This window comes from Callospermophilus lateralis, chromosome 2, assembly GCF_048772815.1.
Source record: "Callospermophilus lateralis isolate mCalLat2 chromosome 2, mCalLat2.hap1, whole genome shotgun sequence".
Lineage (NCBI taxonomy): Eukaryota > Metazoa > Chordata > Mammalia > Rodentia > Sciuridae > Callospermophilus > Callospermophilus lateralis.
Genome location: NC_135306.1, coordinates 22,315,528 through 22,340,354, shown reverse-complemented (window position 1 = coordinate 22,340,354; position 24,827 = coordinate 22,315,528). Strand labels below are relative to the sequence as shown.

The following is a 24,827-nucleotide window of genomic DNA, read 5'->3' as shown; positions in this document are numbered from 1 at the left end:
CAACCTGAGAATTACCTCTCAATGAAGCCTTTATGACTCTTCTCCCCACCCAGATTCATCACTGGCTTTTCTTTGCTGCCTCTAAGAGAAACATACACATTCTTCTCATTATATACTGTGGCCACACACAGGAAGGTGTCACAGATACCCATAGGGATTAACCAGGTATCACAAATACATGAAGTGTCTTGTGAAAACAGATCTTAAACTTGTGTGATATAGAAACTATGCTTGCACTATGGCTAATCATAATACCTGCCTCTCTCTATGATCTTTTAAAAACCTTGACTGGAACAAATAAAATGTATACAAAGCCAAATTTATTTAGCACATAGACAATTTTGCTAACTCCGGCCAAAGGCATAAAATGTCAGGGCCTTCATTTATCTTCCTTCTACCCTTTGAAGTAAAAGATACCTAAATATTGCCTGTAGTTACTCCTTTAACCCAAATACCTATGGTCATTGCTGATCCTGGTTCCTGCTACCCTCAGTGGAACTGACACTTGAAGCATACAGACGCACACTTAACCTGACAACAAAGAAAGGATGCAGTTTCAAGTTATATAACCCTGAACTCACTGCTACTCAGTAATTAGCAAAAATATTCTTTGGGGTGAAGTAGTATTCCTGGACAATATCCTGAAAGGTATCTGGCCATCATTCTACAAGGAATGTGGAATGTCTCTGCTTAAACAAAGTCAGCAGAGAACTACTTGTCTGAACTGTCTTGCTTTGGCTCTCAGGACTGCTATTCTGAGATAAGCTTTGGCATTATGCCATGAACTATACTAAACAACTCTACTTTTTTTTTTTTTTAACTCTACTGTTACATTCACTGCAAGGTTGTTTGGAGACTCTAATTATTACTGGAAAATATCTAATGTTTGAAGACATTTGATTGAAAAAAAAAAAAAAACCATCTCCTCTCAGCACTGTCATGCCTCCTGGTTAGTCCTTACCCTCATGGGCTCTCTGGATCACACAATAGACTCTTCACATCAGCTACTTTAAAGGACTACAAAATGTTTGACTCTTTTCTAATACATGGCTAGGATCCTAAGGCGGACACACAATCTTGGTCTTTGCTTAAATTCACCCTCACTTCCTCTTTCTTCATTTCCTTTTTGGGATTATTAAATTTCATTACATTCAGTAGAAAAAATACACATCTAACTAACTTTTTCTTTTTTTATTTGTTCTTTTTAGATATACATGACAGTAGAGTATGTTTTAACACACTATACATACATGGAGTATAACTTCCCATTCTTTACACCTAATTTTTAACACTACATGTACAGAGTAGTACTTTCATTTAGTCCTCACTCCTAGTATTGGATCTTTAAAGAAAGAGCTCCATCTTACTCATCCTTGTATCTCCAGGGTCCAGGGTCTAATAAGTGCTCATTATTTGGATGTCAAATTTAAGTATATTACATGTGACCACCCCTAGTAAAGGGTAAAATGATGGATTACCCCTTAAGGAAGTTTTTATTTCTCCGAACCACCAAAGTGGTCCCTCCCTGGCTGCAACACTAATGGCATCTGGAAGAAAATAAAGTTTATGGGACTAATATGAAGACACACTATCAAGAACAGATATAAATATACTTGCAGTGTTAATTCTTTGCTATCCATCATTAGGGTACTTGCTCCATTTTCTAGTAATTGACCCATTATTTCAGGGAGCATACCACCAGAAAAAGTCTGCTGATAAATAAATGCAGCTAAAAACCAAACTTTTCATGGCATATTAAAGGCAGTACATTCAAAGGTCACAGGACCTAAGGAGGCTTGAGATGATGTTCTCAGGATGCAAAACTTGGTGAGCGGAGGGTCTCACACAGCAGAGACCATCTACCAGGGAGGTCTAAAAACCCTGCTCAGTGTCATACAGGACTGATCATTATTAAACTTTTCTGTTGCTCCAGTCAGTTTCTACTTTCTACAAATCTACTCTTCACTCATACTAATTTCTATCTTCAATTTTTCTCAAACTCTCTGTATGAAATATAAAGTGTTATCATTATTTTAGAAATTAATTTCATTATTTCCATCACTAGCCTTAAAAAATAAATGTGCAGTTTGAAGCAGCAAATTCTGTTACCAGGGACCTGCTCTACAGAATCACCTGAAATGCAGAAAATGTCTTGTACACAAAGGTGTTCAGTTTAGCAAGGCAGTGAGTGGAATTAAGATTGTCTTCAAGTAGAATTCTGACTGTACCCAGTAGGATTTCAACTACATAAAATGTACACACATTTTTTTTTTAAATATCCCATAAACTTGACAAAGGCTATCTCTAGGTGATAGTTGTTTTTTTTCTTTATATTTTCATTTTCTACAATAAACATATGTTACTTTTCTAAGAACCTTGATGCTGATCTGACAAGCACAGGGGCCAAAGTTTAATTCTAGGCACAGCAAAAACAAACAAACAAACAAACAAAACACCAAATTATATATAATTCTAGTTAAAAACCAAATGATATTACTCTCAAATTGGTGATTTCATTCTTAGTCTAAGAAAATGACATGCAGGGGGAAACATGATGAATGTAGAAGGGAGACTATTAGTATAGAAGAAGAGGAAAGAATAGAGGAAGGGAAGGTAATGAGGCGTGAAATTGGTCAAAATATATTATATGCACATATAAATATGCTATAATAAACCCCACTATGCTGCATAATTAATATATACCAATAAAGAAGGAAAATTGCATGGAAAGCTGTGGGATGCAGTTTTTTAAGATATTACGGAAAAGGAAAATAAAACTCAATGTCCAAAAATAGGACAATGATTGAACAGTTTAACAACTTAATGGATTATAAGGGTATTAAATATATAATTCAGAAATTGACATATACAACAGTGGGTTTTAAAAAATGACCTATAGAAACAAAAATATATGTTACCTCTAGGAAGAAGCAGACCATAATGGAAACAGGCTATAAAACCAACATTAAATGAAAAATGTATTCACTAGTGAACTGCAAATGTGAATGGATTTATTTAAATGTTGTCATAATATGGTTTCAAAAGATTTTTGTATTAAGCAGCATTTCACATAAAATATTTTCAAAGAAGTTAAACAGTTTCATATTTTAAATGTTTTTAATGAAACATTTTTACTGAGTTATTTTGACACTAAATGGAATGAAGAAAGAAGAAGAGACAGGCAGGTAAGTGATCTTATGCATTCCCCATATATCAGAATAATCCCAAAATAGGCCATAAGCATCTTCCATGACAGCCACTGGCTAGAATTAATGCACTTCTTTCCAGTCAAAATTAATAAAACATGGTATCAATCAGCTTAGACTACCATAACAAACTACTTAATGTACATAGTTCTAGTGACTGAAAATTCAAGGTCAGGGGTGCCAGCATGGCAGGTTTCTGGTGAGGACTCCTCCTGGCTTGCAGGTAGCAGGTCTCTTACTGTGTGCTCACATAGTCTTTTAGTACACATGTATAGAGACAGCTCCTTCTTCTTATAAAACTATCAATTACCAAATTAGGGCCCCACTCTTATGACCCCACTTAATGTTAATAACCTCCTAAAAACCCTATACCCAAACACAAACACATAATAGGCTAGGCTTTCAACATATAAACATTAGGGGCACACAATTCAGCACATAACAAGGATTACATGTTTTATACTGATTCTCTTGTATATAACATATTTAAACATGAAACCTGGGCAGATTCTTGCTCCTAGAGAAATGGTATTCAACAAGGTTCCTGATCCTTGAATCAGGTAAGAATTTGTAATTTTTGGCCCTCGATTCAAATGGCCAATGAAACATTTTTATTGAGTTACTTTGACACTAAATGGGATGAAAAGAGAAGACGACACAGGCAGGAGTGGGAGCTGGTCCATTCCCAAGTTCCCAGAGGCAAAGTCCTGCTTGAGTGTTGAGATTCCCTTGAATAAGTTGAGAAGTTCAACTCATGCTTCCAAATCTAAAAAATAAAATTTCTCCATGGAGCTTTCAACTTTTGTCTTCTACATTTCTCTCTTGGTCCTCTCTGGATTGCCTTTCTTAAAATCCTAGGCAGTACAGGAATGCTCTATGCCTCTTCCAGGTTCTATATATCTTAAACCCCCCTCCCAAAAAAAAACCCCATGACCCCCTTCTCTGTAACACAACCTATTCTAGTACTAGCCCTGAGCAACACCCATGCCTATGATCTGCCTGGACCTACGCTTGATCCTAAACATAGCCTGTGTAAACTGCCCCAACCTTCTCCCAGATAAGGAGCCTGGAGTCCTGGTCAGTTTCCATACTACAATCAGCCTAAGGAGAAGATATTCAACAGCCAAAAAGGAATATTAGCTGATGAATCAGCACCAAAACACACTAAATAAAATCCCCACAGTCACCTGGACTTCCTGAATAAATAATTATTATGAATGAGGAATCAGAATTCAAAAAGAAAAGGTATGCATATTATTTTTCCTCTCAATTTCTAAACAAAAAATTATAGCAAATGTAATAAGCTATTCATAATACAATAAGTGAACTTGAAAGACTCAATATTTTGAAAGACAGAAATGTTTAAATGTATTTGAATCAATTGATTTAAAATAATGGTAAGAAAGCTTAGTCGGTGAGGGAAATGGAGAGATGTTGGTCAAAGAGTATGCACTTTCAATTATAAAAAGTTCTGGAGTTCTAATGTGTAGTATGGTGTCTAAAGTTAAACATTCTGTGCAGTACACTTAAAATTTGCTTTAGTGTTCTTATCATGAGCAAATTGGTAATTATGTGAGCAGATGGATATGTTAACTAGCCTGATCGACTATGACAATCATTCCATGATATATTCGTATACACAAGCAGCATGTTGTACACTTTTAATACATACAGTTGTACTTCAATATAGTTGTCAATTACACCTCAGTAAATCTGGCTAGAGAAAAAAGAAAAGTGTGGTTTCCAGAAACCTTTTATTCCCTTCCATATGAACCCCATTCCTTAGAAAAGATCACTCAAGCTTGGAACAGTCATTAAAACTGACTTTGTCCTCCACCTGACTCTTTAGCTCTTTAAATCTCTTTGAAATAACATCACCCACTGTTCAGTATAGTTTTTACAAAATATGGATTATACATAACTTAGATACCTCACATTTCTCAAAAGCAAGCATCTAGCAGATAAATCTAAGGATGATTTTTTTTTCCTGAGAGTTTTTTTAAAAATTCAAATTTGAATGTGGTCACATTATAAACTGTGATGCCAAACTCTTAAATATTTGCTCAAGAAGATTCTAATCTTTGTCCATCCTTCCGTGTTTTGAAGCTCTTAGTGCCACCTGAGCCTTACCTTACAAAAACACAAAAGGATGCAAAAACAGGGAGTTCTCCCAACTTGAGTTTGAGCTTCTTGGATGACATGGAGTAAAGTCTTTAAGATTAAAAGGCCAGAACAAAGTTGAGTATAAAAAGCATAGAGCCACTGAACAATAAAACTGGAGAATGATTGGTACAAACTGATTCCAAATACTGTTAATTTAAGAGGAACTTTAAGGCCGGGAAAGGTCGTGTGCTCTCGAAGGCACACGGGCAGCAGTAAGAAAACTGGCACTTGAATCATGGCTTCCTATCTCAGCCTCAACACATTCCTGTGGATTTCCAATTTACAATATTTTTAAAAACCTTTTACACATCTTTTTAAAAAGCTGGGGACAAATGAACCCTAAAATTTTACCGTGGCAAACATACAAATGGAAAAAGAGCACTGGCAGAGAATGGGGCTGGCAAATGGGGCAGGGCCTGCTCCCCAGGCCCTCTGGGTCCCCTGGCCCCAGGTCGGCAGGTAAACCAGGGGCCTAGGAACAGGCCGGAGGGTGGGCTGGCAGTCTCCTCCCTACAGGCACCGTAAGTCCTGTCCCCTACCACCCACGACTACCCAGCTGGCTGGCCTAGGCTATGAAGGACCTGTGAGCCTCTCCGCCTGGGTGACCTGATAGCGGCAGTGACCTGTCAGACTCCGACCTGGACCCCACCGGCTGCCGAGTGTCCTGGCTCAATCCTGCCCGTCCCAGCCCAAGCACTGCTGAGGACTTGGCGGTGAGAAGAAAGGCGGCCACCGGAGGCTTCAAGGGCCCAAAAAGGCTGGAGGAGGGTGGAAATCACCACGCCTGAGACTGACAGCCCCGAGATTAGAGCCCTCAGTGAGCATAGAAGGGGATTTCAGAGACCACGCCTAGTCCCGCGAGACCACGCCTAGTCCCGCGAGACTACGCCTCGACCAATGAGACCTCACCTTGCACGTGGAGGGCAACAAAAGGAAACTTGTTTTCTAATTCTTAAAAACAAAGGCCTTAGCTAACCTGTAAGGTGAGCGAGGGCCCTGATAGCCGCCCTTGGCGATTGGTGTTCCTTCCACCAGAGAACCAGCGGAGGAACACACCACTCTTGACCAATGGGAAAATGCCCAACGTCCTTTGTAAGGTTCACTGGCCATTCTTATAAGACTTGTGTATATAATATGAAAGAACTGCTCTCAACTTCCCCCCCAACCTTTTAAGCCGTTTGCTGTATCTGGACATTCTAAATGTGAAGGGGTCCTCAACAGTAGGGTAGAGTCAGGAAATAGCGTCTTATAAATGCACGTTTTTTTAAAAAAATCTGAAATGTTTTTGGAATTGACTTTGAAATGGAGTTGTTAGACCACCTCTAGGCCCGACACTTGTCCACATTTGTTCAGTAGGTCAGAGGCCATGGCGAAGACTTTGATGGTGAGAAGGAGGAGGGCCTGTGCCAGACTGGTTGTATTATAACCACTGTTCTGTGTGTGCGTCTTATTCCTCATTGGTGTATGGACAGTGGACAATGCTAAGAACTTTTGTTGAACTATCTAGACTTTCTAGATGTTCTAAAGTGCCCAATATATATGTTAAAAGCATGACACATTCTATAAATTTATTTTTGTTAAAATTCTTATGAAATAGTTTGGAGAGGCAATAGACAAACCCCCTGTGGAGTAGTACACATTGTGAACTGGTTTTCTGGCCTGTCATGCTAATGTGCTTAAAATGAAGCAAGATTGTTCCTTATGTTTATGGATTTTGTTTTACTTTGCTGTCCACATAGTGTATATAAAGGACAAACAAGGTCTAATCAATATCTAGTCTTTCTAGATGTTAGGTTGCCAGTGTATGTCAAAAGTAGGATTAGTAAACAAATTTTGTATGTTTTGTGTTAAAATTCCTAGGAAGGATTGTCTTCTGAGCTTCACAAATTAGAACTAGTGTTACATGTGTGCAGTTTATTCAAGACTGTCATGTACATAGTGGACAAATTGAGTCCTTACTTGAAACATCTTTAGAAGTGCCTGATGTATGTTAAATGTAGAGGTAGTAAAATATTGTTTGTAAATATTGTTTTTGCTAAAATTCATAGGAAATGTTGTCTTTGGGGAATGGAATTGTTAAACCACCTCTGTGAGCTGCGTAGTACTGTCTGTACATGTTCAATGAGGTGAAAGGGAAGCGACTGCAAAAGGTAATGTGCTGGTGTGTTCATAAATGGACATTTTCAGACATCAGTTTTCTATATGTTTTGTGTATTTTGTTTTGCTATTTATATAGTGTATATAATAGACAAATGAGTCCTAATTTTGCAACATCTAGTGTTTAGATGTTAAAGAGGTTGTCAGTGTATGACCAAGTAGGTAATGAAATTAACACATTTTGAACATTTTGTGTTGCAATTCATAGGAAGGCTTGTCCTCTGTAAATGACTTTTGGATATGAACTTGTTCAACTGTCTGTAAGTGTTACATATGCTTGTTCTTGTCCACTGGTCTGAATGTAGAGAGAAGGAAGTGAGAAGGAAAAAGTTCAAAGACAGAATGACCATATTAGAAGATATCTCAGATTATAACCATTGCTACATGTGCAAATTTATTTACCAGTGCTGTGTGCATAGTGGACAGGTTCTTCTGTGGAATATTATATATTTAAAAGTAGTAATAGAATAAAACTTTTTGTAAATAGCTTTTAAAAACTGGTGGGAAATAATGTGTTTGGAAATGTTAAACCACCTCTGAACAGAATATTGTCTGTACTTGGGTTCATTGGGTTGAGCAAGGTGGGAGGAAAGAAGTTGCAAAAGGTATTCTGTTAGAGTGTGTTAGAAAATGTCAGCTTACCCATTGCCCTTAACATGCATTTCATTTAACTTTGCTATGCTGTGCTATGCTGCATATATTGTGGTACACTGGACAAAGAAGACCTAATTTTTAATATCTAGTCTCTAGATAGTAAAGAAGTCACTAATGTATGACAAAAGTAGAGTTAGAAACTAACATGTTTTGTACACTTTGTATTAAAATTCATAGAAGGGCAGTCTACTGAAAAGGACGTTTGAAAGTGAAATTGTAGCATCACATCCAAGAGACACATGTGCCCATATCACATGTGACACAGGAAAAAGAAATGGAAGAAATAAAGGATTCTAGGACAGAATGATCCTACTTAGAAGACGCTTTCAGATATAACCATTGTCACATGTGTAGTTGACTACTCAACACTACTATTTACATAGTAGAAAAATTTAAGTCCACTTAAGAAAGACTAGGTGCTTATAAATGCACAAAGTACGTCAAAAGTAGAGGTAGTAGGGCTGGAGCAGTAACTCAGTGGTAGAGCACTTACCTAGCATGTGTGAGGCACTAGGTTTGATACTCGGCACTGCATATAAACAAAATAAAGGTCAACAACTAAAAAAAAAATTAAAAAGTAGAGATAGTAAATAAAACATCTTGTAGATATCTTTTTGTTAAACTCCATAATGAAATAACTATCTTTTGGAAATGGTATGATCAAAACACTCCTCTGAGCAGTACATATTATATTTGTGCTGATTAAGGGAGGAAGAAGGAAAAGAAAATGCAAAGGGCTTTATATAAATATATTTTCTGTGAAGGAAGATTGACCATTGTCACTTATATCTGTGAGTTTTGTTTTACTATGTTGTATAAATAGTGTGTATAAAGGACAAATGAGTCCTAATGTACAACTAGTCTTTCTAGATATTAAAGATGTTGCCAGTGTGTAACAAAAGTACAGTTAGTAAACTAACACACTGAGTACACTATGTGTTGAATTCATAGGAAAGACTGTTCTTAAAACCACTTAAGAAGTGAAATTGTTAGTCATCTCTAAGATTTACAGATGTATATATCTGACCCCTGTGTAGAGTAGATTAGAAATGAGAAGGGGAAAGGCTCTAGGCCAGAATGTTCTTGTTTGGAAGACACTTTCAAATCCTAGTCTTTAAAAACAAAGGTTTCTTTGCTTCAAAGGCTAGCCTTTGTTAAGTAAGTCTGTTCAGTGCTATTGTATGAATAGCTGTAAACTTAAGTTCCTGTTGGAAATATCTAGTGTTTCTAGATATTTAAAAGTGCACAACACATGGTAAAAGTAAAGGGCTAAAGTAATACCCTTTTAAGTACTTTTTGTCAGTACATAGGAACGGTTGCCTTTTAGGGAATGAAACTGTTGAACTTGATATCTTGGAGAGTATGTTGAAGGTTCACTGGGTGGTAGGTAGGAGAAGGAGAAAGTAGACATAGAGAAGCAGTTTGTGTCCCTTAGATTAGTTCAGATTGTCTAGCCATTGTTATAGGTGCTATATTTAGTTAATAATGCTGGGTATTTAAGGATAAGTTCTAATACCCAAAATTTGTTAGAAGTAGCAAAATAATCCCTAAATAAATATCCTTTTGTTAGTTTTTAGGAAGAACGGTCATCTGGGAATGACCTTTGTAATCCACCTCTTGGAAGTAGGGGTAGTTCTGAATTTAGTCACCGGAATGATGAAGAGGAAGGGTGGGGGAAAGTGCTCCTTGCTAGTACCACCATATCTGGAAGACAGTTTTAGATTATAACCATAGAACTATATGTGCATTTTTGGTAAAGCACTTGTGTTATAGTGCACAAAGTTCACATTTTATTTCACAACATCTAACCTTTCTACATATCCTGAGGTATCATAAAAAGTAGAGCTAGTGAATTTGCCAACTTGTAAATATCTTTTTGTTATAATTGATAGAAAAGATGCATCTTGGAAGTGGAATTGTTTTATCTCTGGGCATTGTTTATCAGGACTTGTTCATCAGGCTGCAGAAGAGGAGCAGAAGGAAGCATGCAGGGAGAAATGGGAGCTAGTGCTCAAGGATTTACATTTGGATATGAATCATTAGTGTGTGTGCATCTTATGGCTGTACCATAGGAATACTTTAATTCATTGTGAACATGGATACTTGATAATATTTCAGTAGTAGAAATCTGATAATGAGCCTTCTTAGAAACATGCTTGGTGTATTCTGTTGCTTTGTCTCATTTTAAATTGAGCACTAAGGGAATGCATTATTTTTAGTTGTAACTCTGCCAATATAACTACCTAGAGGCCTGTTGCCATTTCTGTCTTCAGTGAAATTTTTGTCCCCAAGAAAGGATTACAATTTTTTAACAGATTGAGTTGGTGCAGTGTATTCTTGGTTATTAATAATACTCATGTAGCTTTGGGAATTTGAATTGGTGAATATTCATGATGTGCAGAAAAGCATAATACACACAATTATCTTAGTCACACAAAATGGGATGTATGTCCATATATTCACAACCTGGAGGAACACATCCAACTAAGCTGCTTATGAATGGACGACTTTGTTCTTTATTTATGTTTTTATTTTTCCTGTAATACATAGATGAACTTTTTTAAAAAGGTATTTAAAAAATAGAAATCAGCACCGCAATAATTCTTACCATTACTTTAAAAATTCACAAAGAAGCTATGACATAATCATCTGATCTTCACTCATCAAAACTTAACTTCATGGGGCTGGGGCTGGGGCTCAGCGGTAGCGCACTTGCCTGGCATTTGTGAGGCACTGGGTTCGATTCTCAGCACCACATATAAATAAATAAAATACAGGTCTATTAAATATATATATATATATATATATATATATATATATATATATATATATATATTTTAACTTCAGTGTTCTAATTTCTTACAAATTATGCATTGGTTACTAAATTGGTAGCTACCCTACATAAATAGTGTTTTTTAACCCACCAAATCTACTTGTCCTACATAACCAAGCCCAGCTTTGTGCAGTTCCTAGTACAGAGCAAGCCTTCAATATGTGCTGTTATTTAGCAGTATACTACATGGCTGTTACTCAAAACTGTTTCAACAAACACCTACATTCATCTCCCCCCAATTTTTTTCTGTTCGCATTTGACTTTTGCCAAGTGAGAAGGGGGGAAAAAAGTCACAAACAGGAAGTCAAAAAAATGCCAATTCATCAAACAAAAAGAAGAAAAAATGGCCTTCTACCTGTCATTCTCTTCCAGCACTGTATTTTCCTTCCCTAACTCATTTTTTCCATGACTGAACAATCCCACACACACATCCCATTTTAGCCCTTGACAGAGTTAATCCGTCTCATTCTGCAGACCTAATGAAACGTCACTTCCCCAGGGAAACCCTGCGTCACCCCAAAGTCAGATGAGGTTCCCCATTTAATCTCATATGCTCTTTTCCCTTGCAACATCACATCTTGCATTTATACATTTGGGTGATCATTTGGTCAATATCCTCCTTCCCTCTAGATTCAATGCTTGATGCCCCATGTGATAATGACTACTTTACTCACCACCCTCACCAGAATCAGTTATAGTAACACAAAAAGCACTGCTGCAGATTTGATGACAAAACAATACAGAAACCTTACGTCTGGAACCTTACTTCTGGATAGAAAACTCTCTGTAATCACAAATTCCACCAGTCGTGGACAAATAATACTCAGAAAAAAAAAATGGAGTCTCTACTGAACATGTACAGACATTTTTCCTTGTCATTATTCCCAACAATACAATATAACAACTATTTACCTAGAATTTACATCTTATTAGGTATTGTAAATAATCTATAAATGATTTAACTATGCAGGAAAGTAGTTACAGGTTATATGCAAATGCTGTATCATTTCATATAATGAACTTGACCATCCATGGATTTTAGTATCCCTAGAGGATAGAGGATGTGGAGGCATTTCTGGAACCAATCCCCAATACTAAGAAATGACTGTATTTAACTTTTTAAGTTATGAAGTGAAAATATATACTAAAAAATAATGGAAATTGGGGAAGAGCAAGAAAATTAAAGACATACTAATTTTTTTGGGGGGGGGAGGGCATGGAGAATAGGATTGAAAGTCCTACTTTATACCCTGCTAGTAACACAAGAAACTGAGACTGTACGTAATAAATACATGTTGAATAATGAATAAACGTAACTCCAGACAGCACAGGAGCAGACTAGAGCAGTGTCTTTCAAAGCATTATTTATGATTAGATCAGAGTTTTCAAAATATCTGAGTGTGAATAGCACTCTTTTAATGAAAATAGACTAATGGGAAAAAATAGAAAATATAGAAAAATAGAAAACAGAATTACTGTATATGGTAGACTGCAAGAAACTGTTGTTTCATTCTTATATATACAAATATTTCTAACTATGGGTCATGGCCAAAAATCTTTGAAAATCACCAAATAAAAATACTCAGTGCAAGTCCTCTCAACTTTCCATTAAATGCTAAAAAAGGTACACAAAAATTATCAATAGCACTGGGAAATTTAAAAGGGGGAGCCAAAATTAGGACACTATTTCCACTAAACATACACAGCAAATAATAGGTAAGAAGGATATCCTTGGCCCACATGCATGAGGCATATAGCACTTTTTGAACTCAACAAGATAGATGCTCTGATGCACATTAAAAAAAAAAAAAAAAAAAAAACCCTTTGTCAACTCAGGAATGCAGAACATGCAATTGCCCAGATAAATATTAGAACACCACCACCCAACTAAAGGAGAAGCACCTTCTGAGAACAAAGCAAGAGGCTACAGTGGGCCCAAGAACAGATTTGATTACAAAACAGACTACAAAAAGTTTACACTTAAAAGTCACACATTATATAAATATATACAGAGAAAGAAGGAACAATAAAAGTAAAGGCACACTAAATTATTTTATTGCACAGGAGTAGGATCAAAACTTATTTAATGTTTGACTTTGGGAATCAAACATTTTTATGAATGCAATTGGAAAATGTAGGCAATTACTTTTAAAACTAAAAACTAGATTTGGCCATTTCACAATACTATAGCTGTATGAAACAAATAATTCACAGAAAAAGATAAATGACCGAGAAGCATAATATTGGATTGAACCATATGAAATTGCCATTTTTACAGGATAAGAGTATTCAAATATCTGTCATTTTGTATGACTCAGCCAATCAACAATGATAACAATGTAGCTAATGCATTCAATGTAACAGGCATTTGAAAAACATTAAATGAAGATTTGTGTATGTCCTTTCTGAATAAATAAGGACTATAAACCTAGAGGCATTATGTGCTCTAATTAAGGCCATGCAGCTGAGTACTGATAGAAAGAGACTTAAAATAGGGCACTGCCTGACAAGCCTGAGTTCTTCACAGAAGTTGCAGCACCTTTCAAAACAAACAAAACTTAAAGAATTAACATTAAATGTTATCATTTATAATAAGTATAAAAGTAATGTTTCCCTCTTAAGAGGAACCTCAAAATAAAATCCAAGTAGTTGTTGCTTATAGAGAAATATATGAAACAAAATGACACTAGAAGTTTAAAATCAGAAGAATAAATGAAGTCATTTCAGACAAAGAAAAAAAAGAAAAAGAAAATTGGTAACATTAATAGCAAAAAAAAGAATGGGCTATTTTATATTGATAAAAAATAACAAAGAACTAACTGGAATATGTATTTCATATTGCTATTTAACACATAGAAATTGTTATAAAGAAATTGACATTTGATTCCAACCCTATAAAAAAAAAAACAGAAAGAAATTGTAAGAAGCCCACTTGTAGAGGCACACTAAAGGACTATTATTGGTCTACAACAATGTGAGAAGATAAATGGGGCATAGAGAGTGTGTAAATAATATTATTATATTCACTGAACTAATACACATGTATTGTACTTGTCACCTATAGAAAACCAGGCTCTTTTCAAGCAGTAAGGAAACAGAAACCATTAGTTCACAAGAAATAAAAAGCCATGTTCACTTACCAGAATAAACTAAACAAATAATACCAAAGTTTACATGAATAAGCACCAATAATCAAGCAATCTTCAGCTACATTATATTGAATCACTAGCAGGTTTATACCTCCCAATGAAGGCAAATACAAACAAGAAAATTTACTTTCTCTGTACTGTTTTAAATTTTACAGTTATCAACCCCCAAGCCACACACACACAAAAAAAAGTTAGTGAATTTTATTAGCATATAACATAAAATTTAAGCTATTTCCACTTTTAAAAATGACCACTTTCAGATAGAAAAATCCTTTCTCAACAATGCCTGACTCACAATTAAAAATAAAATGCTAATTATTTCAAAATTATTAAAAATTAAGCACTCTTCCTCAAAAATGCCAAAGCCATCTCTTTTTTTTTTTTTTTTCTTTTTTTCCTTATGGGGTAGTATCAGGGATTGAACCCATGGCCTCATGGATGCCACACAAGTGCTCTACTACTGAGCTACATTCCCAGCCTGTTTTATTTTGAGACAGGGTCTTGCTAAGATGCCCAGGCTGGCCTCAAACTTACCATCCTCATGCCTCAGCCGCCCAAATAGCTGGGATTACAGGTGTGTGCACCTTTCTTTTTCTTTATCAGCAACTCCCTCCTCCTTCATTTTCCTTCCCCCAGTTTCACTTAACTAATTCTGTTCACCCTTTAAGTCTCAGACTCTTTCCTACCCTCCTACACAAGGTTTTTGGGCTTTCTGGACTCCTCCAGGATGCCCATTTCTTCTAATGCCAGTCACATGAGGTAGTTGCTCAAAGTCTGTTGCCTTCACTGGACTGTAAATCTCATGAAGTCAACCTTGTCTCTTATTCTAATATGTTCAATATAAGGTAAATGTATTTTTCCATTTATCCAAATATTTATCATGAATAAGTTTGTTAATTTTTGTCCAAAGAGTTTGAATTTCCACCACATGCAAAGTAATGTACTAAACTTTGGAAAAAAATCAGAAAACAGGAATTTAAAAACAAAAATCTTTGCCCTCATCTAAGGAAAGGTCAGAAGAAAATAACAACAATGAAAATGTCAGGTGAGCTGGATAAATAGGAAAGATCACACAATTTTAAATGTATGAGTTAAAGAAGGCCTCACCAAGAAGGTGGTGACCTTTGAGTTAATACATGAAAATGATAAAAGAACAAGCATTTGGATACCTGGGAAAGAACATCCTAGGCAGAGTGGATGAGTGATGGCAAAGACCTGGAAACTACATTCCCTGAGAACACCAGCACCTAAAGATAGGAAGAGGAGCACTAGTCCTCAAAAGAGACTGAGAAGAAGCAAGCAGAGACAGGAAATGAGTAGTTAAATAAGATGAATATTAGGTATTGAGATTATTATCCAGTCTTTAGAAATTTAAAATGAAAGATTTTAATGACATGTGTACATACTTTTGAAACAAAGTAGAATGCTATTAAACATTCACTAAGAGCAAATGTTAAAAGTTTCAAGAAATTATCACAAAATGGAATAAAGAAGCTATTACTGAGTGGTGAAATTACAAATGAATCTCCTATACATACTGGATTTTCTAAAATGAACACATATGCCAATTAATAAAAATTAATATAATCTTTAAAAAATCATATGGCTTAAAAAGAAAAAAGAATAAATTTATCTTTGTTCTATCTCACCTGCAAGAAGGCATGCCAATACAATTATCTGAAATTAAATAAATTCTTTACTAGAAAAGGCTTTAAAAAATATAGGTACAGTGCAAAGTTATATTGCAGTCTACTTTTTACCTTAATTTGGCAATGAAAACTTAAAATGATTTGACCAGACTTTAAAAACCTTATTAGAGTTTCTCAAAGTGTGGTCCTTAGGATCCTGGGATTTCCAAAGTTGTTCTGAGAAATCTATTTGTGTTTTATTGTAGTTATGACAGCAGTATGACACACATTGCTATTGTCTTATAGTAAATTAAAACTAATTTGAAACTCTCTTTAGTTCCCAAATCATCACCAATCTCCCAATAATGCTAAAGGTATTTTTCAGAGAACAGTAGCTGGAATGGATTGTTTCAGGGATTTCTGTTCATCCCAAAGAACATATGCTGAAATGTGCACCATTTCCTTCATATCATCCCAGAACCTCCTTATCAAAAGCCATTGTGGATGCTCAGTGAATGCTTACAAAACCAAACCATCTGCTAAAAACAAACAAACAAGAAAAAAAAAAAAAACACTACAGAATCTGAGTCTTGATAAAATGCTGAGTTTTTCATTCACTCTCAAAAGTTCTCTCCAGCTTAACACATAAATTTCACTGGCCTTTACACATCAAAATTGTTCAACAGATTACAATTATTACTGATCACTGCAAGCTCTGACCTCTCAGCTAAGCTTCAAACTCCAATTTGCAGCTATCAGCTGAACATCTCTGCCTAGATGTTAAACATGTCTAAAACTAACAATCTTCCCTGCAACAATTTTCATATCCCTATGTCTCATCTGTTAATGGCATTAACATGCCCTTTTTTGTTCCCAACAGCCTCTAGCACCCTCCCTCCACAGCCTTCAAGATTGTCCCCAAATGTGTCATCACTCTCTGCAGAAACAAATTGCAAGCACCCTTCCCCACTCACATGCACACTCTGGGCCCTCTTTATTATTCTGGCATGTAATGAACTTCTCCACCCCCCTGCAGCCAGTGTCCTGCCCCAATGTAAATCATTCTTCTTCCCCAAGGCAGACTTACCCTTTTCATCCATCCCCATATAGATGCAGACAGCTTTGTTTAAACCTTGGTTTACATTATTTATCACCGCTTGATCTTAGTCATTTGTGTCCATGTCTCTCCATGTTTATAAGCTACCCAAAAGCAGGGCCCAAGCTTTTTTGGTTGTTTTCTTTTCAGTGTTCTCAGTCAAGCAGGAGGACACAGAAGTATTTCAAGATTTCAGTCGCATGAAACTGAATTGAAAGGATCTCAGATGAAGTAACTAGAGAACAGACCCTGCTGGATTTGGAAAAGTCAGTCATCGTGCCCTGGTCTTGGAACCTTTACATCTCTGTGTCTACTCAGAAAGTAAAGCAAGCAGTTCTCTATGGAACGACAATAAATAGTGAGGACAGAATGAGTACCTCATTTTCTTGACATTACAATAATCCTTCCTGCAATGAATCACATAGTCGAAGAAAGCAAGGCAACCCTTTAACAGAAAGCAGTTGTTTCAGTTGCATAAGAACAGGCCATCTTTGTCAGCTGCTGATTACAGACTTCTAAGGGGTGGGGTCTTCCTTTGATACTCCCACAATGAAACCTACCTGTAAGGAATGACTCCATCTATCTTATGTGCTCCAGAAGTGGTCCATGGGCCTTCCATTCATGCCTTGTTTTCTACCTAACGAAAGGCTCACAGATGCCAAACATGTGCTCTGACATTCCCCTGCTCCCCTCACCTGAGATCCGGATGCGGCAGAGACCCTGTGGAAGTAACCTTCTCTGGAATATTTGTCATCTTGATTATCATACAGCTGGAATTAGTTTTCTTATTTCTCTTTCAGAACAGCCAGACACTCATATCACTCTGACAAGAACTCTTAATTGAGTAATGCCAAGGTGCCCCAGTCTGAGCAGAGTCCCTGCAGGTGTTTCTGGCTTCAAATAGGTCACCCGCAACAGCAGCCTCAGGAACAGCCACTCCATAACAAGAGGAGACCTAGGCAAGTGCAGTCACACACACATGAATATGTACATGAGTATATGAAAACATACCCCAACACATAAATAAACACAAATAGGGTTTTCTAGGTTCACATGGGCAGAGGATGAGGATGAAAGGTGAAGTAACAACTGGATGACCGAGGGGGGTTAATCAGACCAAGGGGTAAGGTTGGAGTGGCAGATTATCTCATTTACTTTAGACATATCTATCTTGTTTGAATCATTATGAAAACCACATAGTTTTACAAAAGAATGCAGCTACCTTTTTCTGGTTGGAATGCTTTCTACCACATTCATATCTCTGAGTGATTTTGACAAGAACATAAGTAAAAGGTTTGAACGAAACACCCCGCCACAAGAACATGAACTCTAAATAAGTCTGACTTTCCACAAACAAGTTTTGGATTTTTCTAAGAAGCAAACCACAAACTGAACATAGAAACTCAAATACAAGTTGGGTCAAAAGTAGGAATATCCAAAATGAGATAGAACCCCTCCAGGGCTACAGATAAGACACAACTGTGTCTGGCTCTTGGTTATTTTTCACAAGCAATAGGTAAATCTTGGCCAAACATTGCAAGTTTATAAGATGAACTTGAGAAACCCAGCTGTCTCCTTATCTTATAGGCAAAAGCTGTCAGACCTGAAAGCCCTGAGACTACTTTGAGGAAAAAGTTCCTGAACTTGAATAACTCAACAGACATACCGCCACACTTGAAGGCATTTCAAAAGAACTTCAGGTCAAATGCAGGCTCCATGACAGAAGGGGACTTACACATCTCATTTTCTACTGTCCTCTAGTATATGGTGGATGCGCAAAAATACCTGAATTGAATGTGGAATGAATAAATGAATGAGTAATATAAAGTATTAAGGAAAGTGTAAATGCAAACTAGAATTGCCATATCAGCTGTTATTCCTATTTTATATAAGAGAGACACCTTGACTTACTCAGCCATAGCACAACTGGAAACAGGAAGCCTCCTGACTACCTCTGTCTTGATCCTTCTTTCCTCTTCTAGGCTTGAGGATCCTTCTTTCCTCACCTAGAGTCCTTGCAGATCCTGGTCTTCCAGGATCCCTCCCTGGTGCTCTCCATCACCTCCTCTACCACACTGACCTCAAGGACCAGATACCCCTCCAGCTTCCCCAGCTATAATGTTCCAGTGTGCCTGAAGCCTCATAACCATGATACACAGAATTGTAATTATTGTTAATATGTCTATGAGAAGAGTGGGAATCCTTCCTTACTTGTCTTTACCCACAATAGTACCTAGCACAATGTCTGCAGGGAATAGGCAGTCAGTTAAATGCTCCTGGTCTAGAACAGACTTTGCTTCCTCTGCCCCAATCTGGTTCTCCTTCCAAAGAGCCAGAAATATCCCTTCATTGGAGCAGAATTTCAGAATGAAGGTGGTTAGGGATTAGCTAAAGAAAACTACATACAGAAAGAAAACCACATATAACAAACATGAAGTCTAATCTAGACCATTTTTCCAACATTTAAGATAATAAAGAGGAAGTGTTCAAAGTAGCAGTCCCTGTTTTGTGAGTCCTAAACCTTTGGAAGCACAGCCACACATAATGGCCATCAGGAACAAAATCTCCTTTAACTAATAATCACAACTTTGGAAATCTCACCCTCCAGGAGGATCCAAGGCCAATTATTGTCCAATTTGCTTTTTCTCTTTTAGAGGAAGAAGCTAGTTTTGAAATCACTTTTCTTCATTTCTAAAATATAGCAAGCACAGTCTGATTTGCCTTATTCGGGCTTATACAGGTTTGTTTTAGCACTGGACAGAAGTTAAGAGTCTGCCCTGTCATTATCTCACTTTTTTAAAACAGTACCACAAAAAGAAAATAAAATTATAACCTAAACCCATGGATGCAGTAAATATTCCCCTTTCCTTTTGGCAGGACTGGTGGGTGACTGAATTTTACATGAATTTCAGGGTTAAAGTTTCCATAGCACTGATCACATGACAGGAGCTCATGTCCAAGTATTAACCCATTAAGTCCCAAGTTTTCAATTCTGCAGATTTCAATGAAATTGACACAGGTGCATTAAAAAAAAGACCAAGAATCATAATTAAGAGCTTATGTATCATTATCTTATTGTATTTCAATTATTTTATTTTATTTTATTATTATATAATTACATATTTTATACTATAAATTTTTAAAGGTGTTCCACATCTGGAATGATGGGGGAAAAATTAGTTGACATAATTTCTTTTAGTCTATCCCCACAAGTTAATAATATAACAACACTACTCTGAAATTCTGCTAACTTACTAAAACAACATGCCAACTAATTTAAATATAATTCTCATCCCCAACACACACACACACACATACACACACACACACACATACATACACACACACACACACATCTATACTATGTCCTAAGAAATAAGTATACTGACCTTGGGCTCCTTCAACTTAACTAAATTAATTTAATAGACATGACAAACGCAAGTCCCTTTGCAGAAAGCAAAAAAAAAAAAAACTGCTGGGAGGATCATTCACTCCAGTAGTATGGAGAAGCAGCTGACCTAGTATCTTTTAATTATCTGTTTCCAGCACCTCCAGACTCAAACCCGATTCAAAGTCTTTACCTTAGTCAACTCCTGCTTTAACATGCAGCTGAAAACCTCTCCACTCCCACCTGTGACACGAGCACTGGGGTGGAACAGGGAACCTACAAATCTACTCAACACCACCTCTCCTAGGTGGTTGCAGAGATTCTTCCTGAGACATGGTGAGCTAACGACTATAGGTCTAGGAATTTAAAAAAAAAAAAAAGTTCAGAAGTATTATACAGGATTGAGCAAGCTACTTCTATTGGAGGACCCACTACATAAAGGATTCTCAGGATTCTATTTACCCCCACACACCCTTTATGGGGGCATTAACCCTATTTTCAAATTAACAATAATTATTTCCTTTTGTGCTACAAACATTCAACCACTGAGGTTAAATACTATGTATAACATAAACAGGGTCAAGAAAGCCAGTCACCAGAAGAGTCATGTTTAAGTTAGCATTAACCAGAAAGTCCTTCCATAAACAAAAAAAAAGGGGAGGGGGAGGATGTGGGGAGGGAGAAAAAAGAAAAATGCTGTGATGGTCAGCTCTGGGCCTGCATGATGGATTTAACACAAAAACTCAGAAGGCCCCATAAGGCCCAAAGATAACACTCTCACCAATTTTTACTAAATTAAATTTCTCAAATACAAAAAAGTAATTTTTGGAGAGAGGGTGAAAAAAACACATATTAGTTTTTTTTAAATTTGTATATAATAAAGTTAAATAAACTAGCAATGGTTTCCTAAAACTTAGCTGCCATGAGTTACAGAGGAATGTAACAGAATAATAGCCCAGTCATCTCTCATCATTTCATACCTCACTCTGCCCCTAAATGTGTTTCTCTACTTCCCACTCCCGAAAGCACAACTCCTTAACCTAATATCCACGTTTTCCCATAGTCCAACATTTTGTAACTTTCCAACCTTCATCAGTGGGAACTCTGACTACCTCCACTCAGGAGAAGGCTTCACTCTCCCACCTTTCATCCAAGAGACGCATCATCCTTCAAATTCTGTTTGTGAAGTCTTTGCCAGAGTCAGAATTTAATTTTCCGTTCCCTGGCATGCCAAGTTTCTTGGACTCCACAACCACACACTGTTATGCAATATGGTACATATATACATAATCGGTGTACATACTGCAGTTTGCTTCATAGTAGCTTTCCAGAGCTTTCTTTTCATCATCCTTATATCCGTTACCATGGAAGGAGTTCAATGATTGCTTCTTGACTTAAACTCTCCTCTTATTCTCCCAACTTTTTATGTCTTCCTTATTACTCCTCCGTAAGCTATTTCAATAATAACACAATATGGACTTTTGGGTAACATGATATATAAAAATAAGAAACCAGACAGTAGTAAGATGCTGACTTAATGAGGCAGTTTTAGACATTCAACCAAGAATTTGTATTTGAGTTTTTATGACATCACACTTCACTTAAAACTAAATTGTGTTCCTCAAGTGTGTAGACATATTGATACCAAAAAAGTTAAAGAAAAGAAAGGCAGGCCATACATCAAACACAGACATTAAAAACTTGACCTCAAACTAAATTTCCAAAGTCTTGATATTTATTGAATACTTGGAGCTTCCCAGTGAAAATGATACCATGTATTCTGCCCAGATTACAACTTTCCCTTACTAAGCATTAGAAATGACCCTGTCCCCTAAAGATCACTAACTTCAGACAATGTCATTGTGTATCAAAAAGACCCAGCAATTGAGATTTATATGCCCTTCATATGTCCCAGAAAGTGGAACAAGAGAGATTAAGAAAAACTTCACAAAGACTATGATTTGAGAAAAAAAAGAAACAAAATTACATATTGGAAAATATTATCTTTGAATGAAAACAGAAGTTTCTAAAGGGCTGCCACTTACATTCCCACCTCTGTTATTTTTTTCCCATCTCTCACAGGGATACTAAGAGCCAAGCTGAATGCCCAAAGCCCTGGGCAGCAGCTGTTCCCCCTGAGAGGATGCAAATGGCAAGTTGCTCTGAGGATACCTAGTAGAGGTCAGACTACAAGAATCACCCTGGGGCTGGGGATGTGGCTCAAGCGGTAGCGCGCTCGCCTGGCATGCGTGCGGCCCGGGGTTCGATCCTCAGCACCACATACAGACAAAGATGTTGTGTCCACCAAATAGTAAACAATAAATATTAAAATTCTCTCTCTCTCTCCCTCTTTCTCACTCTCTCTCACTAAAAAAAAAAAAAAAAATCACCCTGACCTCATGTGAATTTTAAAGCAACACAGGCTCACAAGTGTTAATAAGGGTAACCAGAGGTTGAATTAGGAAAGGAAAGTACTACTGCTTGAATACTGAATGGAAGAGGGGGGAAAAAAACAGAGGAAATCAATGTCCAGCTCAAGGTTCTTTTCCTTCCAGGGACATCCCTTGCTGCTATTTTTGTTTGTTTTTTTTTTTTTTTTTTTTTTTGTTCTTTCCATCTTTTGGGCTCTGTCGCCCTCCTGTTTCCCTCTCCGACTAACCCTCTGGCACTTCCTTTTCCTCCCTTGTTACCGTCCTATCATGGGATAACCACCCACCAGTTTCTAGTTACTGGAGAACTGGAAGGAAAGAACAGCAAAGCTCATCAAAACCCTCCATTTTCCAGATGAGGGCTCTGAGAACAGAGCTGACCTGATCCGGCGAAGGTCGCGCCGCTAGGGGACGCCCGGTGCAAGCGGGCTAGAATTATGACAAGGCTGTCCTCTAGCCTGGATCCTTAGCCTCAGCCTTCCTGCCTCACATAACCTCCTTCTCTTGGTACTTGGTTTCTTTATCTTCAAATTACACAGAATCTAGAAGAAATGCTGTCCTGATATTCTCACAACGTTGACGACCGCTACTTATGTGTGTTTGTACGTCTGTGTAAAAGCAATTTTAGTTTGGTTCACGCGGCCCTAAGTCTAATAGATATCGTTTTCCCTTGGCATTCATTCTATCTGACAAGGGAGTAACTCCTTAGGAGAAGTTAGCAGTTTCCCGAGGGCCTGAACCTCCCTTTAACCAGAACTGCACTTTGAATCACAGACCTCTGGCTTTACAATCATGTTGGCTGAGCAAAGGACACTTATGCAAATGGTGAAAAACAGACTGGTAGAACCTGAAGGAATAGACGGATTTGCTTTAACATTTGCTTTTACGTTTTCAGTATTTACGTTTATCAGTAGGTATCCAATGAGAAACACGGCACTCGGTGAACTTTCACAAAAGAGCCCTCACTGGAAATCCAGGTTTACGAAAAGGTTTCCACCAAAAGGAAAAGGGAATAAAGCAGACAGCAACAATCTCAGGCCCCAGATAACAGCAACAAGTCCTGGATGCCGTCACTCTTAACACATCAAAAGCCAAATGGCAGCAAAGAAAAACAAGAATTAATTTTAAATTCATTCCCAAAACTCGTCCAACACAAGCCAAAGGAGCCCATCGATTTCAAAACCATCGACTCAAAGCCAGGTCCCTCCCTTGCCTTGAATTTCCCAGTTACGGAAACTTAAGTTGAAAGCCCTCAGTCCGGAGGGACGAGAGTCGTCAGAGAGAAGTAAGGGATGTGGGAGCCGGCTCTGCGGGCGCGGGGATCCAGCGGCTGTTCACGTCCACGGGGACACGGCACTGGGGGGACTTCGAGCGCCCCTCGTTAGCCCTCCCGCGTCCGCACCCCGATCCAGATAACCACAGGCCACCTACGTGTCATTTGGGCGAGCCCCGCGTCTCACTGACCTGGCTAGGGGACAGGAGGGCCGGCTGCAGCAACTTCCCTCCGGGTCTGGGTCAACTTGGTGAGGGAGGCCAGGAGAGCCTCGCCTCGCCTTCTGCACGCCGCCTCGCACGCGCGCACATCCACTCACACCCGACCCGGCGAGCGCGCGCGCACAACACACTCACACTCGCACACGCGCGCACGCACAGCCACAAAGCCTTCTGCGGTCTGACGGTGTGAGTTGAGCGCGCCGTTTGGCCGCCGAGCAGTCGCTGCGGCCAGCCACTGGCTCCACGCCCAGGGGGCGCCGTCCCCTGGTGCCGCGTCGTTCCCGCCCCTTTACCTGCACTCGCCGCCGCCGAGCGTCCCGCTCCGGCCTCCTTGGGTCTGGCTGGCTTCAGGCGGCGCGGCCAAGTCCCGAGGCCCCCGCCCTGGGGCCAGCAGAGCCCTGCCCTCCGCCCTCCCCTCGGCGGTCGACCAGAACTGGCCGCCCCTGAGCCCACCCTGCCGGGGTCCAGTGCTTGGCCGCGAAAAGGGACAGGGCACCGCGGCGCTGGGCCCAGGCCGCTCAAATCCCGGCAGCGCTCGGCAAGAGAACCGGGGAATCGCAACTCCCGGAGCGTCCCCGCCACCCGGCCCCTACTGCCCAGGCTCTGGCGAGCTGGCAGGGTCGGCAGGGG

General features: G+C 38.3%; 1 protein-coding gene across 2 annotated transcripts in view; it reads right to left on the bottom strand.

Annotated features, from left to right (window-relative positions):
* Positions 1-24,549, bottom strand: part of Lpar1 (lysophosphatidic acid receptor 1) — a 143,517-nt gene extending 118,968 nt beyond the window's left edge. Inside the window, exon 1 of one of the 2 annotated variants that reach the window (XM_076843190.2) lies at positions 24,491-24,549. The gene's annotated coding sequence lies outside the window, so the exon portion shown is untranslated. Of the gene's footprint in view, positions 1-24,167; positions 24,382-24,490 lie in introns of those variants that run through there. The other variant, XM_076843189.2, reaches the window with a different exon arrangement.
* Between the last annotated feature and the right edge of the window lie 278 nt (positions 24,550-24,827).